The 8,426-nt window shown below is 43.2% G+C and overlaps 1 pseudogene; it reads left to right on the plus strand.

Annotated features, from left to right (window-relative positions):
* LOC135525019 (DNA topoisomerase 1-like) overlaps positions 1 to 7,671 on the plus strand; it is a 29,941-nt pseudogene extending 22,270 nt beyond the window's left edge.
* Positions 7,672 to 8,426: the final 755 nt, after the last annotated feature.

Below are 8,426 nucleotides of genomic sequence, written 5' to 3' on the forward strand. Positions count from 1 at the left end.
AATGATGTGACCATAGTGTTCCTTAGGCTCTGTGTTGAAGAGCTGTGTGGATGCGATCCGCCAGCAGGACCTTCAAGTTCATACAGATGGGGACCCGCCAGGGACACTCCTCTGCCATACACAGGTTGATGGGTATTAGACCACATCGAAGAGAAAATCACCCCATTCTGCCAGACCATATCCCCTGTCCTCCCCCTGCTGCTCTTTCCTCCAGCTGAGAGCAGGTAACGAGAAGAAGAAGGACGAGACGGCTGACACGGTGGGCTGCTTCTCCCTGAGGGTGGAGCACATCACCCTCCACGACACGCTGGAGGATAAGGACAGTGTGGTGGAGTTTGACTTCCTGGGTAAAGACTTTATCTGCTACTACAATAAGGTTCCCGTCACTGAGGGTAAGTAGCCAACAGCCTCCGCACCACTAGCTGTTACAATGGATGCGTCTGAAATGGCACTCTATTCCCTTTCCTTATATACACTAGTTTTAGCCAGGCACTGCCATTTCAGAATCAGCCAAGGCCAGCAGCACCCTCAGACTGAGCTGTCTGCTCAGAGTAGGTGCTGTCACACCCTGACCATAGTTTGCTTTGTATGTTTATATGTTTGTTTGGTCAGGGTGTGATCTGAGTGGGCATTCTATGTTGTGTGTCTAGTGTCTAGTTTGTAGTTTGTTTCTGTGTTTGGCCTGATATGGTTCTCAATCAGAGGCAGGTGTTAGTCATAGTCTCTGATTGGGAACGATATTTAGGTAGCCTGTTTGGTGTTGGGTTTTGTGGGTGATTGTCCTTTTGTCTGTTGTGTGCTAGTTTGCACCAGTATTAGGCTGTTTCGGTTTTCTTGTTACGTTTGTTTGTATTTGATTCGTGTTTATTTCTGTTTTATTAAACATGGATCGTAATAGCCACGGCGCATTTTGGTCTGACTCTCTTTCACCTATAGAAAACCGTGACCGGTGCCCTGGGGTGGAGGACAGGGAGAGAGCCCCAGGGAGAGAGACATGCCTGGAGGACATCATTTTAGATTTAATTTGTGTCGCTGCCAGCATTTACATTTCTCTGATTTAACCACCAGTGTTTGCTTCTGTTGGGACAGGCTCACTTCAAACTTCTAAAGTCAAGAGTTCAAATGAAAGTTAGTAGTTTAATAATCATTTTTAGAGAAATAATTGATAGATCAATTTGATGGGGATTATGCAAAAGGACTTTCACTTCTAGGGTTGTTCTTCATAACAAAATGTTGCAGTAATTCCTCCAATAATTTTCAATTGAGGAATATGCCAACACTCAAACCCAAATGACTGCTTTACATGTTCAAGATAAACTACTGAGGAAGGAAAAATGTATCCAAACAATTGTCTATTCACACTTTAATAGATTATCCCATCAGGCCCAATATTGAATGTCAGCCAAAGTAATTCTGACACAAAAAAACAAAATGAAGGGCGATTTTCGGCTGATTTCATTCTGTTCTGCCAAGCAGCTGTCTGTCAGTGTGAAAATGAGGCTAAACAACATTAGCTGGGGGGTGTCAGGATGCAGCCATGCTATCTCCAAGAGGAATAGGAAACAATGCCTCTGACAGCCAACGTTTTTTGTTTTCTGGCAGAAGGTGTAATTATTGAAATTAGTATTTAAAAGCAACACATTAGTTACAATGAATTAGTATTAGTGTCCGGAATATTTTTGTTTGTTTATTCTGAGGGAAAGGGATAGCTGGTAAATGTCAGATTGAATAGAATGATTTCTCATTCCAGCTCCATGGGAGAGAGTGATGAATTGCAATGCAAAGTGTTGGATAGCCAGATTACATGATTATCTATTTACCAATCTACACTTGCCAGCATCTGCATTGTGAAGTGTATGTCTGTGTCCGGTCACTAAACAGCATTTTGAATGTTGAACCAGCATACTGCTGTGTCTTAGACATCTGTTCATGCATAAACAGCCTGCGATGAGTGCAGATTGTTGCCATATTTTCAGGTCCTTCCTGATGACTCCAACACATTGGTTGATCAATCAGCTGTCAGCTCTCTGTTGCGCCACTCCAGACACTGAGTCTGGAATAAATCTTTCTAAATCCTCACACATTCATCAAAGTCTCTTATTTCCCTATTTAGTTATTTAGTATTGGCTCAAGGATAAATTGTCATTCAAATCGGTCTGTTTTAAAAAGCAACACATCTGTTACCATTTAATTAGTTCCTTGCATATTTTAGCTGGTTTATTTAGAGCAGGAAGAAAACAGGACTTCTTGGAAAATATAATTGATGCAGATCTTTTTTCCTCCATCACTCTCTGCCTCCCCTGTGAGCTGAAGGAGCAGGTTAGACAGCCCTGGGCTCTCCTATCATGATCAGTGTGTAGACTAGATGTGAACATCTGTGTGTCTGGGCTGGAGGTCTAGGACAGGGTAGGATTTAAAACCTGTCTCTCTCTCTTGACCTTATTTGGTTTATTCAGGTGTTCATGGAGAATAAGGAGCCTGGAGATGACCTGTTTGATCACCTCAACGTGAGTCACACGGGAACCAGTCTGGCTTGTTTATCTCAACATGTAAACAAACATCCCTCACAGCATGTTGTCTGTGTTGCTGTGCTGTAGATGTCTGTAGCCTAAAGATACAGTAAAGCCCAGTGAGTGACCATAACAGCCACAGGTGTGAATATAGCCTCAGAGAACCATCTCCTTCCATCTATGTTTTTGCCTGTAGCCTCAGTCTACTCTAGCCTGATGTTCCCAGCCTATCCTCTGCCTGATAGGGAGAGAGGGAAGGTTAAGAGGCGGATCTAGGGGTGGGTGGATTATACATAAATCCTCTGTCCTTTCACCCCTCCCTCAGGCAGAAGTAAGGCGGTGTCGCCAGGCAGTGAGGCAGGTTATTGCTATGATTGGTGCGAAATTACATGCTTGTGATCCACTCCTGAGAGGCGAGAGGCGGAGGAGTTGACGGACAGAGACGGGGATGTCTCCTTCGTGACCTATGGCACATCAGGAAATGGAAGGGCATGTTGGAGGGGGGAATGTTAATCGCTGCTCCGAGTCGGGCTGATTAACACTTTGAAAGGCCAGGTCAGAAGTTGGGAGAGGGTCTAAGCACCAGCCACAGGAGGAAATTGGTGCAAGCTCTAATGAATGCTTTCCCTCTGCCATGTTTAGCTGGGCCGGGCTTGAGACCTTATTTATCCACCCGTTGTGGACAGTACAAGGGTCTGTGTGAGTGTGTCAGTGATTGTCAGTGTGCATATACAGTAGCCTATATAAAGTAACAGCAGTACAGTACATGTCTGACTCACCGTTGCTACTTGAGTGAGTACGATCAGAATGGTTTGTTCAAACATGGTTTGTTCAAACATTATTTATTCAGTGTGTAATGTGGAGTTTCTCTTAGCATCCCACCACCAACTTCTCAAACCCTTGTGACAGTAGCTGATCATCAGGCCAGGCTGAGGTACAGAGGGGTCCGGAATTATTGGATCCTTTGATAAAGATGAGAAAAAAATACTTTCTAAAATAAATGATACAAATACTGAGCTATGTTTTATCTACATTTTTTTTTTACAATTGTAATATTTGATACTAATACAATTGCTCAGAGCAAGATATTTTATTTAAAGGTCCAATGCAGGTGTTTTTATGTCAATATAAAATTATTTATTGGTTACAATTAAGTACCTTACTGTGATTCTTTGAATTAAAATGGTAAAAAGGAACAAAAATAGCTTCTTAGTAAAATAGCATTATCTCAAACAACAAATGGTCTGAGTGGAGAGGGGAAAACTGAAAATTAGCTGTAAATTGGCAGAGAGGTCTGCAACTCTCTTTTTATTGGTCTTTTAACTAATTTACCACCTGGTGATGTCACCAGGCAGGCCAAAACTCCATCCCACCAAAACGGCTGAAATTTCAGGCGGTCCTTTCAAACAGCTCTTCCACTAAAAGGGCATCATAAATAATTTTCACAATTTCACAGTATTATTCTGCCCTCATCTTGTGGAAATATATGCAAAACACAGGAAAATCAAGTTGATTGCACTGGGCCTTTAACACAACAAATCTGGAAAAAAAAAGGGGTCAAAATGATTGGATCCCTCGTTTTCGTAGCTCCCTCCCCTTGTGAGGATAAGGACACTAAGCCTTAAAAAAAGAGATTGGAAAACACATTGGGAGGGATCTTAGACCATTCCTCCATACAGAAGCTTTCCAGATCCTTGATATCCTTCATCTACGCTTACGGACTGCCCTATGAAGTCCAGAGAGACTGAGCTGGCCATTGCAAAATGTTGATTTTGTGGCCAATAACATTTCTTTGTGGAATTGCATGTGTGCTTGGGGTTATTGTCTTGCTGGATGATTCACTTGCGGCCATGTTTCAGCCTCCTGGCAGAGGCAACAAAGTTTTGGCTAAAATGTTCTGATACTTGGTAAAAAATGCATGATGCCGTTGACCTTAACAAGGGGCCCCAGGACCACTGGAAGAAAAATTAGCCCCATAATATCAAAGATCCAACATCATATTTTACAGTAGGGATGAGGTATTTTTTGCATATGCATTATTCTTTCAATGGCCAAACCCACCAGTGGTGTGCATGGCCAAAGAGCTCTGTTTTCATGTCATCTGACCATAGCACCGCCTGGAGTTTGCTAAAAGGGCATTGGCCCTTGGATTGGAACCGGTGCTATGGTCATATGACACGAAAATTCAGGTTTTTGGCTACCCACACCAGTGTTATGATTAATGTACATGACACTACAACAATTTTATGGCAGCCATCTTAGCTCCCCATTAACATTACATGGGGAATATTTAAACAATGCTATGTAGGCTAACTGAATGTCTAGAACAACATTGTAAATTCTAAAAGTTGGCCTACTCTAAAAATATGGGCTCACCCATCCTGAGAATGCGCCATCTAATGCACAATTGCGTTGATTCACGCCATTCGTTCATTTGGCTACAGCTGATTATCTTCTGTTGTCAAACAAACGTAAGTCTGGAAAGACTATTCTCTTCCTAAGAAGGGTGCAGCCGAATTCTGCTAGATGACAAGCTGAAATGAATATACCATCCTGGCATTTACAGCATTCTCGAAATATCACATACTATAAAACTTTATATTTCCGCATACATAAAATGCCTATTTAGAATGCAAGTATGGGGACATGGCCAGAGATTCATAAAGCATGCAGAAATATCCTGAGATGAATGGGCTCCCCTAGTGGGTGTGGAACGGAGGGGGTAAGGAGTTGAAGGGAAGGAAGGTCTTTCTCACCACCCAGCAGCCTCTCTGTATGAGGGGAAGGGAGGGTGTGTCCTGATTGTTCCAGGTCTGTCTGATGAGATTTTAGATTTTCATTATACCAGCATCACCTTTACTCTTCCTCCGCAACACTGTAGTGTAGGATCTCACTGGGATTGCTTTGGTTAATTAATTATCTATACACGCCTATGTGACGCCCATGCAATTATGTTGGGGTATGTGTCATTACAGCTGTAGACCCCTGCTCTTAACCTCCAAGCATAGCTTGTTATTGGAGAGGAGAGTCCTTGCTGTGTGGTGGTGCAGTTAATGGAAATGTAATTCTTGTCTTTGGCAGATTAGACCTACACTGATACTTTTAGAATTGCATTTAAGTCAGCGGAAAGTAATAAAAAGGCCTTTTTTAATCTGCTCCTTACTTTTAATGATGATGGCAGTATTTTCTATTTTCATTTTTTGTTGACTGCAGTTCAAAAACCTCAGTATTATACTGCCATCTAGTGTTTCAGGACCTGTTCACACCTGTCTCGTTCCAGTCCTCGTGTCACGCGTACGTGTATTTGCCTCTCCTCCCTCCAGGCGGGCTTGTTGAATACGTGGCTGTCATCCCTCCCTGCTGCCCGGCCTGACTGCTAAGGTATCCATCACCATGCAGGAGCAGCTCCGACAGCTGTCCAACAGTATGTCCCCCAAACACCACATATACATTTACATGCCATCCTTACAGGTGCAACTGTTTTATACCATTATTTTACCACACGTCCCTCAACCTATTCAAACGTCTGTGAATGAAAATGCTTTGTTTAGAACTCCTGGAAGATCCCACTATGGATCTGTGTCTGATGTCCTGTCTCTTAATGTTAGCAGTCATTCATTCCTATAGAACACTTGTGATTCTCAGTCCCAGCATGTGCTGTGTTCAGTCAGTATGCTCGCCGATTTCTTCTCAGCGTGTTAGTCCCTCTGTGTTGCTGGGGCCCAGTATCCCTCTCCCTCCATCCTCATAGTGGGATGTTTCTGTTGATAGAGGTGGCACTCGCTGGATTGCCACTGAGATTAAATCTGTTTACAGTGTGGATAGCAACCTGCAATTCAATCATATGTGTGCATGTGCTCAAAATGCAAGCAGGTGCACGTGCAGATGATCTGGATGGGGGAGGAAGAGATGGGCCGGGGGAGGGTCGGGGGTGGTACAGAAGAGTGCTCCCTGGTGGTCTGGTCAAACATTAGCCCACCCCCGTACATATTTGAGGTAACAACCAAGGACAAGAGGGATTCCTGCCTCCTGCTCTGTATATATGGCCTGAATTAAAACCATCCACTCAATCTTGTAATGACCAGTGAGCTCATGTATTACCGGTTCAAGGTCAAATTGTCAAAGACTAGAGACCCTAGTCATAGACTGTTCTCTCTGCTACCGCACGGCAAGCGGTACTGGGGCACCAAGTCTAGGTCCAAAAAGGCTTCTAAACAGCTTCTATCCCCAAGCCATAAGACTCCTGAACACCTAATCAAATGGCTACCAAGACTATTTGCATTGCCCCCCCCCCCCAGCCACTCTTTTACACCGCTGCTACTCTCTGTTGTCATCTCTGCATAGTCACTTTAATAACTCTACCTACATGTACATATGACCTCAACTAACCAGTGCCCCCGCACATTGACCCTGTACCGGTACCCCCCTTTATAGTCTCGCTATTGTTATTTTACTGCTGCTCTTTAATTACTTGTTACTTTTATTTATTATTCTTATCCAGATATTTTCTTAACTGCATTGTTGGTTAGGGGCTCGTAAGTAAGCATTTTACTGTAAGATCTACACTATTCAGTGCATGACTAATACAATTTGATTTGATCTTAGTCAGTTATTGTTTACATATCTGTATTAACACCATTCATATTCCTTTATTCCCATGTTGCTCCACAGTGACAGAACCTGGCAGAGAAGCTGCTCTCCTACAACAGAGTTAACCGAGTGGTTGCAGTTCTGTGTAACCACCAGCGGGAGCCGCCAAAGACCTTTGGTCAGTCTAAGGCCAACCTCCAGTCCAAGGTGAAGGGACCAACAGATATTTGATACAGAGACAAAAAGTGGTGATACGTTGTCATGTCCTATTTTAGCTCAACATTTACTTCAGTCTGTCTTCTCTCTTCATTTAACACTTCCAGATTGTCGGCAGGAGTGAGCAGTCGGCACTGGCCAAGAGTAAGCTGAAGCTGTCCAAGGAGGTCAAAGCTCACAGCTCAGACAGGCAGGCATGAGTGGCCCTTACTGGTAGCAGACAGACGGAATATTATTGCTCATAAAGGGAAGACGATATCCTGACTGAACACTCCTTTCTGTGTGTGTGTTTAGGGTGGTGGAGCGTAAGAAGGCTGTGCAGCATGGTAAGAAGCTTATGAAGATGGAGGTTTAGGCCCCAGGCAGGAGAACAAGCAGATTCCCCTGGGCACATCCAAACTCAACTTACCTGGACCCATGAATCAGCATTGCCTGGTGAGGGCGCACACAGGTCTGAAATATGACACTATGTGCATCAAACACTGACACCTCAATGTCTTCACATGCAATTGAAATTCATATATTATTATCCTGTTAATAATATTGTACATCATTTCTCACATTGTTTTGCCCTCCTCATAGGTGTAAGAACATGGAGGTGCTTCTGGACAAAATATAACAAATCTCAGAGGGATAAGTTTGGCTGCGCAATTGACATGACTTTACAAGTCAGCCTCTACCCCCTAGTTCTACCTAAATGTAAAGACTAGGAGGCAGGTTTAATCCTCTGCTCTATCAGGCTTTAACAACCTGCCCGTATATTGAACTACAGAACTCTTTCTTCACATAATGTTTTTCCAAGTTAAATTGTTTTAATGCTGTTGGCACTTAAATTACTATTATTTTTTTTGTACCATTGTTATATGGTAAACCAAGATGATCTTATAGAACGTATGGTGAACATGTCCTTTTATAAGCATTTGGATCCTGAGTCCTAGGAAAATTATCATTACAATTATAGAGTAGGCCAACATCCCCATGTGGATGTAGTGAGATATCAGGTGGGACATGGTGTTAGGGTCTGATTGTGCTGGCAGCCTCTCTAGTAGCTGAGTTCTTCAGTCAAGAGCTCCTTAAAGGGCAGGGTTATTCAACTCCTACGAGGCCTGG

This window comes from Oncorhynchus masou, chromosome 31, assembly GCF_036934945.1.
Source record: "Oncorhynchus masou masou isolate Uvic2021 chromosome 31, UVic_Omas_1.1, whole genome shotgun sequence".
Lineage (NCBI taxonomy): Eukaryota > Metazoa > Chordata > Actinopteri > Salmoniformes > Salmonidae > Oncorhynchus > Oncorhynchus masou.